The sequence below is a fragment of the Arachis ipaensis genome, chromosome B02 (assembly GCF_000816755.2).
Source record: "Arachis ipaensis cultivar K30076 chromosome B02, Araip1.1, whole genome shotgun sequence".
NCBI classification, from domain to species: Eukaryota; Viridiplantae; Streptophyta; class Magnoliopsida; order Fabales; family Fabaceae; genus Arachis; species Arachis ipaensis.
In genome coordinates this window covers 82,172,842-82,185,091 of record NC_029786.2, presented here as the reverse complement: position 1 = coordinate 82,185,091, position 12,250 = coordinate 82,172,842, and the positions used below count along the sequence as shown (strand labels likewise).

The 12,250-nt window shown below is 30.4% G+C and overlaps 1 protein-coding gene across 6 annotated transcripts in view; it reads right to left on the bottom strand.

Annotated features, from left to right (window-relative positions):
• The window catches only part of LOC107625541, a 33,841-nt gene extending 23,631 nt beyond the window's left edge, over positions 1-10,210 (bottom strand). For 3 of the 6 annotated variants that reach the window (XM_021116042.1, XM_021116048.1, XM_021116047.1), the window contains exons 1-3: positions 9,315-10,210; positions 9,131-9,211; positions 1,696-1,813 (exon numbers count right to left, since the gene is read on the bottom strand). The gene's annotated coding sequence lies outside the window, so the exon portion shown is untranslated. Of the gene's footprint in view, positions 1-1,695; positions 1,814-4,109; positions 4,400-9,130; positions 9,212-9,314 lie in introns of all 6 variants that reach the window. The other 3 variants (XM_021116043.1, XM_021116045.1, XM_021116044.1) reach the window with 3 other exon arrangements.

Below are 12,250 nucleotides of genomic sequence, written 5' to 3'. Positions count from 1 at the left end.
GAATATTTTTTAAATAATTTTAAAAAAAATTTCTTAGCTTTCAGACGTTCTTTTTTCAATAATGTTAAATGTCTTGTTTTGTTCTTTTTTCTAGTTTAGGATGTTTCTGTCTCCTTGATTTCGGATGTGTCTTTTTTATATCATTTAGATGTTTTTTCTTAAGTTTTGGATGATTTTTTTAGAGTAAAACTTCACTCCGGCTCCTAACTATTTCGCTAAATCTCATCCCGACCCTCATCGATTGGAAAATGATATTGCGACCCCTAACAATTAACTCCATCAAACATTTTACTCCCTCCGTTAATGTCTCCGTCTAGAGCTAACGGATTTTGCCTACGTGTCACATTAGCTGATAATGTGTCAACAAACTATTCCAAGGAACAAAACGTTCCTTGCTGTGTCAGCAATACGCTGTAGTAAAATAGGACAATTAAACTCCTAAAAAAATTTTTAGGAGAAACTTAAACTCCTAACTAATTTAAACATAGACACATAAAGTAGGACAAATATCCCTAAAATTCAACAAGTTATTATATTTGCTGCACTGGTTGCTGGCCTTGGTTGGCGGCAACCTCAGTTCCTTGCTCCTCCTTCTCTTTCTTTTTCTCTACAAACTCCTAATATGAGGTTAGTAAAAGCTACCTCATCAAGTTCAATCCCTTTCAATCATTTTCTTCTGGATCTACGATACAAATTTCATGTCCCCCATCTTTGCAACATCCATCTATTAGTGTTATGAACATGATTTTGTCATATTTTAAACCTCTCTCACTCATCTCATCCACAAGTTTCCTAACTTCCTTTAAATCGCAGATCTTGCAAAAGCCATTGATTAGCACATTGTATGTGATCAAATCCAGCTTAATGCCTTGATTGATTATTACCTGAAAATTAGAGTGAGACTCGCGCAATGCGCAAAGAGGTAGATTATTTATACTATATAATGTATTTTAATAAATGTTATATTAAAAATATGTTAGAGAACATATTATAAATAGATTTTGAATTTATTTATTTTTTAAAAAGACATAGGTTATTTATATTAGAGTTAAAGAAAACTCCATTTTTATTTTTTTTTTATTTTTCATTTTGCATTAATTGCTACACTTTGTCTTTTCTTACTTTGTTTGTTTGTAAATAAAAATGTTATATTAAATTTAAGAAATCTTTTACAATTAGTATGAGAGATTAAGAAATGAAGAATAATAAGAGTTTTAATATATAAGTTGTAAAATTTGAATATTTGTAACTGAAATTTTTTATAATTATTATTATTATGGCACTTTTAATGTATGTTTATTGCATTTAATTAGTACTTGATGTTTCAATTGAATAATAATAGATAAGAATTTTTTATTTTATTTTTTTTAAAATATTTTATTTTACTAAATAGTGATTGGTTTGATTTTCATCTTTTGCCAAGTCACCAAGTCATTAGAATTGCTGATGTGGCATCATTAGCAAAAAAAAGATGACATAAACTCATTGGAGAGAGTTGATATCAGCTTTTATATATTATAAATAGATTCTTCCAAGCCAAATCAATTTTTTATATTATAATAATAATAATAATAATAATAATAATAATAATAAGAAAAGACCCTTTCTTAGCACATTGTGCATGATCAAGTTCGGCCTAATGTCTTGATTGATGTACGTGATCAAGTTCAGTCTAATGTCTTGATTGATCATTACCTGAAAATTCTTCCAGGCCAAATCAATTTTCCATATTTACGTTGTCCATCAATCAAAGTGGTGAAAATAATACCATTCGAGACCAATCCTTTCTTACATGTGTCATCAAACAAAATTTCTGCAACATAAGAAAGGAACTAAGGTTACTACCAACCAAGGCCAACAACCAGTGCAATAGTAGGTATAATGACTTGTTAAAATTTAAGGATACTTGTCCTACTTCATAGTTCATTATAGGTTTGTGTTTATGTTTAAATTAGTTAGAGGTTTAAGTGTCTCCTAAAAATTTTTTCAGGCGTTTAATTGTCTTATTTTACTACAACATATTGCTAACACGGTAGGGGGTGTTTTGTCCTTTGGAATGGTTTTTTGACACCTCATCAACTAATGTGATATGTTAGAAACAAGAGACCAAGCTGAGGAAAGTGTTTTTGTGTATTATGCCGTGTATTCAAGTTGTTTATTCAAGTTATTTTGAATGATACAATATAGAAGAGTATTTATAGAGGCTAAGAAAATCGTAATAATAAAGACGTAATATTCTATAATAAATATTCAGATATACTAAATAATTCTAATTGATCCTAATTATATTCTAACATCCCCCCTCAAACTCAAGTGACAACTTGAGTTTGAAACATTTAAAACAACGAAATAAATAGAAAAAAAAACTGCATAAATTGATAAAACGGGTGCAGACGGAACTGCTGCTATTTGAAGGAAGTGCAGACGGAACTGGCAGAAAGAAACGTAGACAGAACTCCCACGAGAAAACGCAGATGGAACTGTCACGAGAGAACACAAACGGAACTGCCACAAGAGAACACAGATGAAACTATCGAAAGAGAGCAAAAACTATATGATTTTTTCATGAGAATAGGTAAGCAGCGGATGACAATGATGTTTGATTTTTCAACTCGGAAAAACACAAGACAGAGAAAATAGGCTAGTCGGTGAGGTGAAAAAAAGCATCAAAGGAGTGACAAAAGATAAAGAAAAATGGCATAGAAAAAAAATACAAAAACTACGGTGATTTCACCGCAAAGAAAACAACATATCCTCTTCAAGGAGGATACCATGGCAAAAGGGAGAAGAAACTGCAAATTCGGGACAGAAAATGAGAAAACAGAAAACAGAATCGGAAAGAGCTCACCAAAAAATCTTAGGGAGGGTCCCGCTTGTCTGCCACGTCAGCACCACGTCAGCAGTGACGTCAATGCCACGTCAACGAACGATGACATGTGGCGGTACCTGAGAGGAGCGAGAAGACAGCGTGGCGACGAGGTGGCACGCGGGTCGACGGCGGGCCGGGTCGGGTCGTTCACGGTCAGTGGATACCAAGGATGCCTTGCGCTGCGACACGTGGAAGCGCCAGGATCGTCCGATCGCATCCAAGATCCAACGGCTGCTGAAGCTTCTGGAAGGCAAAACAATAGAGGTGGCCAGCAAGGTTCTGCGGCGCGTGACGGCACGTCTGGAGGCGTCTGGCGGCGATGTTGGCGACGTTGGAAAGCTGACGAAGAGAAGGTCACGATGTTGCCGGAGGTGACGAACCAAAGCATCAGAAACAGATCGAAAAATGAGAGCAAACACTGTCGGAAGAAAAAAATAAAGAGGCTATGAACAAAATTTCTTTGAAAAAAAAAACTTTAGGCTCTTGATACCATGTTAGAAACAAGAGACCAAGCTGAGGAAAGTGTTTTTGTGTATTATGTCGTGTAATCAAGTTGTCTATTCAAGTTGTTTTGAATGATACAATATAGAAGGGTATTTATAGAGGCTAAGAGAATCGTAATAATAAAGACGTAATATTCTATAATAAAATATTCAGATATATTAAATAATTCTAATTGATCCTAATTATATTCTAACATGATACATAGGCAAAATCCGTTAGTTCTGGACAAAACATTAATGATGGGGTAGAATGTCTGACAGAGTTAATTGTTAGGGGCCGCAATATCATTTTCCAATCGATGTAGGATGGAATGAGAGTTAGCGAAATAGTTAGAGATCGGGGTGGGATTTTACTCTTTTTTTAATAGTTTTAGATGTTTTTTTTTGTTTTTAGATGTTCTTTTTTCAATAATGTTGGATGTCTTTTTTGTTAGGTTTTGAATTTTATTTAAAATGAATTTGGATATCTCTTTTTTGTTAAGTTGAGGGTGACTGATTGGTGGCAGAACAACTGAATGACAGGGAGCAGTGGTGGTGGATGCTTGGTGGTAGTGTAGGTGAAATTATAGTATTAGAAAGAAGAAAAAAAGTGATAATGATGAAAAGATAGAAAAAGTATACGTAACTAATTCTATATGCAGTCAAGTGGAGCCAACTTTTCAAAAATTCTGGTTTTTAAATTTCAAAAAATTAGGTTTGCGCTAAAAAAATGTGTCCTCCCACTCTACCCTTCTCACCTCTCTAACTCATTGCCGGTTGTCACTCGTCATTCTCCTCGCCAACTCATCTGCCTTGTTCTCATGCCGTCAGTGTTTGCTCAACTCTGCTTCCTCTGCGTCTGTGTCTCCTCTGTCAGTCTCATCCCGACCACCTTGGCTCCGTCATGCTTGTTGCGCGTCGCGACTCTACCCCTCCAAATCCTTTCATCGATGTGCTAGTCGCACCTCCTCCTGCAACTCCCCACGTCAGATGTTGTGCCTTTCTCCTTCAACTCCTCATGCAACTCCTCTAGAGGGAAATATGTGTTCTAGAAATACAGAAAAAAAATCATTTTTCTTTTTGGAATGTTAAAGACTTAAAATAATTCCTTTAGTGAAAAAATTAAAAGTTGACTAATGTTGAATTAAATAAGAAATATTGATTATTTAATATTTTTTATTCACTTCTAAAGTTAACAAATGAATTAAAATATCAGTCATAGTACACCTCCAAGTCTTTTTAGCAACTAAATCCAATTAAGTTGGCCCAAACTCAACAAAAACTATTTTTATTACACGCAACACGTACACATGCGCGCTTCACTAACGCAAACATATCCTTCTACGCAAACATATCCTTCTTCGTCTTCATGTTCCTTCTTCTTCTTCGCGTTCTTCCTTCTTCTTCTTCGCATTCCTCCTTCTTTTTCGTCGCGTTCTTTCTTCTTCTTCGCGTATTTTCTCTCAATCGTTGTTCTTTTATTGCTACTATTGTTGCTGCGTTTCTTCTTTTGCAGCATTAATTTTTTTTTATTCCTCTTAAGAGAGTGGAACAAAAAGAATTATAAAAAAATAAGAAAAAAAAGAAAATAAAGAAGCAACAGCAAAATATGAGGAGAAAAAAGAAGAATTTTGAATTATGCAAAACTTATTAGAATAAATATACATCGATATTTCTTCACAAATACACATAAATTCTTAGTTTTTAACCGAAATTTTGCTACAAAGGCACAAAAATATCTTCTTTAATGTTGTATTTTTTTTGTTCTTATTTCTTTCTTTCTTTTAGTTGAATGAATATAAGTTCATCATCTTTCTAGTAATTTTGCAGCATTATGTGTTTTTTCTTCTTTTTTGTTTGATTTCTTTTTGTTTTTATTCTTGTTAAGAGAGTAAAACAAAAAAAACTTGATAAGGTAAAACAAGAAGAAAAAGTTGAATAAAAAAAGATGATAAAAAAAAGAAACACCAAAAGATGAAGAAGAAGAAAAAAAGTTTTAAATTATGCAGAATTTATCATAATAAAAACACACCAAAATTTATTAACAAATACACATAAATTTCTTAGTTGTTACATCGAAACTTTGCTACAAAAGTACACAAATGTCTTCTTTAATACTGTGCTTTTCTTTTCCTTATTTCTTTCTCTATATTAGTTGAATGAATGTAGGTTTATCCCCTTTCTATTAATTTTGCAACATTATGTGTTTTTTCTTTTTTTTTTTTTGTTTAATTTTTTTATTCTTGTTAAGAGAGTAAAATAAAAAAAACTTGAAAAGATAAAACAAGAAAAAAAATGAATAAAAAAAAATGATGATAATAAAAAAGAAGAAGAAGAAACAACATAAGATGAGGAGAAAGAGAAAGAATTTTGAATTATGCAAAACTTATTAGAATAAAAATACACCAAAATTTATTAATAAATACACATAAATTTATTAGTTTTTATACCAAAACTTAGTTACAAAAACACAAAAATATATTCTTTAATGTTGTATTTTTTTCTCTTTTTTTCTTATTTCTTTCTCTCTTTTAGTTGAATGAACGTAGGTTTATTCTCTTCCTAGTAATTTTGCTGCATTATGTATTTTTTTTCATTGTTTAATTTTTTTTTAGTTTTTATTATTGTTAAGAGAGTAAAATAAGAGAAAACTTTAGAAGATAAAACAAGAAAAAAAAAAGATGATGAAAAAGAAGTAGAAGCAATAACATCAACAGAAGATGAGGAGGAAGGAGAAAAAGAGTTTTAAATTATGTAAAATTTATCAGAATAAAAATACACCGAAATTTTTTAACAAATACATATAAATTTTTTAGTTTGTACATCGAAACTTTACTACAAAAACAAAATAATGTCTTTTTTAATACTACATTTTTTTTCTTTTTTTCTTTTTTTTTAGTTGAATAAATGTACGTTAATTGTTTTTATTTTTGTTAAGAGAGTAAAATAAGAAAAAACTTAAAAAGGTAAAATAAAAAGAAAAAGATAAATAAAAAAAAGATAATGATAATGAAAAAGAAGAAGCAGTTGCAAGACCAAGAATAATTTATCATGGCTTAACGCAAGTAATTATGAAATGATTAACACTTTAGTACTGCGAAATCTCATTAGCAAGTTAATGTGTAGGAATAATCAGATAAATTGTGTACTTTTTGTTCGGATTGTAGATAATATTCTCTCTCACCTTGAAGAAGGAATGGTTAAACCCCTCATTGTTGTACTGAATTTTGAATTATACAAAATTTATCAAAATAAAAATACAACAAAATTTTTTAACAAATACACATAAATTTCTTAGTTTTTACATCGAAATTACTTAATGAGTGCGACACACAAACTCAATTTGAAAACAAGCACACAAACAAGACTGAATTATGAACAAAAACACATCCAAATTAATTTTGGATCAAACGTCATTAATATGACAAAAACTCAACAATAACAATAATAATAACGACGATAACAATAAAGAAAATAACAATGACAATATAATGATAATGAAGTTGATGATAATGGAGATGGAGGAAGATGAAAATGAATAAAAAAAAAATCAAATGAAAAAAAAAAAGACAAGAAAAAGAGGAGAAGGTAGTGATGGTAACAGTGACGATGATAAGGAAAAAAAAAGAAAAAAGAAGGAAAAAAAACAACTAATATAATAGTAAGAAGAAGAGAAAGAGAAGAAGGAAACAGAAAAAAAAAAAAGTAAATGAAAACCAAAGAATAGAAGAAATAAGAGAAGGAGAAGAAAACGGAGAAGAAGGCACGTAATTTAAAAAGTGATTATATAAATTTGGTTAGACTTGATTAAATATTTTGTTTGAACGTAGATTTATATATAAAATTTAAAAATAGGAATCACTTTGTAATTATTGAAGTTGTTCATAAAAACTCAATGAGATAACTTGTCAAGAACCTACGAATTTTGCCAACCAAAAACAGCTTCAAAGACCACCCAAAATTATGTTTAGAGTAATTATCAAATCAATCTTTGAGAATTTTAAAAGTGGATATTTTAGTTTTTAAGAAAAATTAATACACAAATTAATCTCCAAAGTTTTATTCTGGCTGATAAATCAGTATCCAGTTCTTTTTTTGACAGAGTAATTATCCATATTAGTATCTAAGAATTTTAAAAATGGATATTTTAATTCCAAAAAAATTAATATACAGATCGATTTCTAATGTTTTTTTTTGTCAAACATAACAGTCTTCCATCAAAAAAAAAATAAAATTATTATTATTATTATTATTATTGAGTGACTATATATATATATATACTTTTTATATTAGAAATACATACATAAGAATTTAATGAATAAATTTATTATTATTTTTGTCCAAACAATACAAAAAAATTACGATACAATATTATTGTGCAATTAATAATATTTTTTATGGAGAATTGTTATGTCTAACGAAGAAAAAATGTTGGGAATTGATCTGTATATTAATTTTTTTTTAGGGACTAAAATATCCGTTTTTAAAATCTTTGGAAACTGATCTGGAAAATTAATCTGCCGAAAATTAAATTAAGAACTTATTTGTCTACAGGAGTAAAAACTTGGGAATTGACCTGTGTATTGATTTTTTTGGAACTAAACTGTCCATTTTTAAAATCTTTAGAGACTGATTTGGATAATTACTCTTATATTTAAAAAAACTTGGTGAAAACTCAGGTGCATTCAACTTCACGTAAAGTTGATAACTGAGAGCCATTAGATGAAAATTTAGTCAAATCAATCAAATTATTTAACCGCTCTCAACTATCAACTTCACGTGAAGTTACTGAGTTTTCACCAAAAAAGAAAGAAATGTGGGATTTTTTATTTTAATAAATAAATTAATTATAATAATTACTGAAATAAATAATTTAAAATATTTACTTATTACTATTTAGATCGACTTTAATTAATTTATATCTCGTCTATATTTTAAATTTTAAATTAATAACTTTATTTATTTGTATTAAACTCTTAAAAATAGAATGTTTCAAATAATAAAAAAGATGAATAATTTTAAATAATAAAAAAAATAAACAGCACATTTTAAATAATGGTTCATTTTAAATAATAGAGAAAATGCAATGTCCATTTAAAATAAGCAAGAGTTTATCCCATCAACATTTTTTGTGGAGTGGAAGATAACCGTTATATTTATCTCCTACTCTTCTTCTGTTTTATTTATCCCGTCAATCTCTCTTAACAATGGGCAAACAGTTATCTCCTATTCTCCTATTCTTATTCTGTTTTATTTATCGTGCATTTTTCATATTGAGAAATGGTAGGGGCTGCAATTTTGGTGTTTTGTAACCATCAATTGGCCATCAATAGTGTTTTTAATGGTGTGAGATTACATCTAATGGTGGGAGATCACTCACTTTTATTTTGATGGTTAAGTGCTGGCCAGAAAACACAAAAGTTGCTGGCCCCTAAACTTTTCCTTTCATATTTATTCTCAATCATAGACCTTGAAGAATTTTTTATTTTTCAAATTTAAATCAATCCAATTGGATCATAATTTAATTTAAAAATTTTTATGTACTCTTTTTGAATACTAATTAATTACAGTGTAACCAATATATACATGTGTTGCGTCCACCTCTCTTATCTCGTTTACACTATAAATGAGATACATGTCAAATTATCTTGTTTACAGTATAGTATAAACAAGATAAGAGAGAAATATTTATTTTGATAAATATTTTTTAAATTATTTATTTTAGTAATTATTATAATTAATTTATTTATTAAAATAAAAAATGCAAGAAGTGTGTTACCTCTGAATCTCTTGACTTTGGTGTTGACCGAATCCAAAGGCTTAAGCAATTACTTGATTTAGGGATTCTTTCTTCTAGTTCCTTCACCAAACACCAAAACCATAAGACAAATAAAAATGCAATAACTTATCTCTTTTCTTGAAGAAGTTTAAACAGAAAAGAGAATAACAAATGAAACACTTACTGGGAATGAAAACAAAATAAAGGCAACTGAAACAAGATGATTCGACACAAGGCAGCAGTAATGAAGACTTGAAAGCAAAAGGCCAAACAACTTTCACTGATCACAACTCCGAACCAATACAAAAACAATATGATTGCCAGATTCAAAACTTAAGTTTTCTTTTTGTGTTTTTTTTTTATGGGTTTATGAACTGAGACACGATATACTCACAGGTAAAAGACACAGAAAGTGGAACACAAATTTTACAACGCAAATCAAGAGAAGAAAATCCACCTGAGATATGTTATTTTTTAACTTTCTAAGGGGGGATTTTGGGTAGTAAGAACTGAAAAACAAGAAGCAATCGCGGAACACACCACACACAAGTTATGACTTATGAATACTGAAAACAGAGAGAGGAAACAACACACACAGCAGCAAAGTTTCTTCCTTTTTTTTCTTTTTCTTTCAAAATGAATTGGAACAAGAACAGACGAAACAGTAACCAGGAGGAAAAACAAAGGGATGTGAAAGACGACTAAACAAAATTACAATAAACTCAAGAATACGTTGAAAAAGCAAAAACGAAAGGCACTCTTTTTTTTTTTTCAAAATCAACTGAAGAACAGACGAAACAGTAACTGGGAGTAAAAACAAGATTACAAAAGAGAAATCAATCCGCAGCACCAAATATTTTTTTTCTTTTTTCTTTCTTCTTTTTTTGGTTTTTGTGGGTTTTATGAGCTGAGAAACAATAAACTCACAGGTAACGAGACAAAGAAAGTGAAAGACAAATTTTTGTGACACAAATCAAGAGAAATACAACACCAGAGATTGCATTTAATTTTTTTTTAAGGGGGATTTTGGGTTGTAAGCGGAACACACAAGTTGAAAAGGAAAGTTATGAATACTTACATTTTTAAAATTTCAAAAGACATATAATTCATTTCTTTAGTTTGTCAAATATTTTTATTAAACTATAAAAAATTATGACAAATAAATTTAAATATCATTCGATCTTTATTCATCATATGCTAAAGAAACCTATTAGATTTAGAATCCTATTAAAGTAAAATAATTCTTTCCGTCCGAACGCACTACACATCCATGTAACCATGTAACCAAGTTGGCAAAGTTCATATAGAGTCACGCGCATTAATGATGAGTGAAAATACGCGCTCGAAAACCCTTCGTTACTTCGCGCTCATTATGAAAAAACGTTACTTCTTCTTCAACACGAAATCGCTTCTTCTCTTCGAATCTCTCTCAAAATCACTCAAACTTCAGCCACATTCTCTGCGAAAATCACTACTGGAGAAGAATCACGAGAAGATTTGGCAAGGAACAACCATAAATAAACGAAAACAGCAATAGAGATTCGCCTTCATCCTCCTCCTCATTCTCCTCCTTCTTTTTCACATTCCTTCTTCTTCACATGTGTTCTCCGTATCTTCATTCTTTTGTTGTTATTGCTATTATTTTTTTGTCTTTTCATCTTTCTCTCCCTAGTGAAGAAGCAGTAGAAGGTGAGGAGGAAGAGTTTTAAATTGTGCAGAACAGAAATGAACCGAAATGGCCAACTCCACTGAACCGAACATCATTCATGTGTTGAATAAAACGTCATAAACATTTATTCATCAAGAAAAATATTTCTACATGCACAAGGACTCAATTGAACACACTAACAATCAAGTAAATCAAAATGAGCAACTCCACTTAACCGAACAACATTCATGTGCTGAATAAAACGTCATAAACATTCAATAATCAAGAATAGCATTTTTCCATGCAAAAGAAGTCAACTGAACACATAACAATCAGGTGAACCGAAATGACCAACACCACTGAACTGAACACCAATCATGTGCTGAATAAAACGTGATAAACATTCAATCAGTAAAAAAAATATTTCTGCATGCACAAGGACTCATCTGAATACATTAACAATCAAGTGAATCAAAATGAGCAACTCCACTTAACCGAGCAAAATGTTGCTGTTGTTGGTGATGATTATAACGAAAGAAGAAGAAGAAGAATCTGCGTGCGCGAAGAAGAAGAAGCAGAAGAAGAACATACGTGCGTGAATTTAAAAGAAGGAGGAGGAGGAGGAAGAGGAGGAGAAATACTATTCTTATTGATTGAAAGTTGATCATCATTTATTCACCACATGAACATTGTTCGGTTCGGTGGCCTTTGTGATTTTGATTTACCAAATGAATGTTATTCGGTTTGGTGGCCTCCTTTTACTTTGTTCAGTGTTTAATATTATTGTGATAGCATGCAACAATCATTTCCTAGCTATCTCAACGTAATAACCTCATTCAACTGATTTGAAGTTGAATCATTTATTGTTTCTATTCAGAAGTGTAGATCGAAGAAGAAAACGAAGAAGAAGAAGAACGACAGAGCTTATTACGTTGAATTCAATGCAGATCAATAATGAAGAATGCGAGCAGAGAAGAAAAACGTGGACAGAGGAGAACGACGAGAAGAAGAAGAAGTGAGAAGAGAACAAGGTTTACTTTATATAAGGCGCGTATATAACAAACACGTAAGAGGGTTGAGGAGGTGCGTCTGATTGAAGTTACTTGGATAGTTTGGATGAAAAAATTATATGAATGTAGAATTTTTATGTTGTAATAATTAATTAATCAAATTCAATTTTTATAAGAAGATAATGTATTTAAATTTATATGATTCCTTGATAAAATAATCAAATTTAATTCAAAATTTTGAAAATAGGTTAGGACACCTATTTTCCCTAAGACCGCCGGTGAGTGCCACTTTTTTTTTCCCCTTTTTTGAGTTAGGTACATATCTATTAAAATTTGTTACGTTTAATTGTTTTAATTTTATCGATGATTATTACAACGGCTACGGAAAATCGGTAAAAATATATTATGAGAAGATAAAATAAAAAAAATTATAAAAAAATAAAATAAGAGAAAAAAAATAAA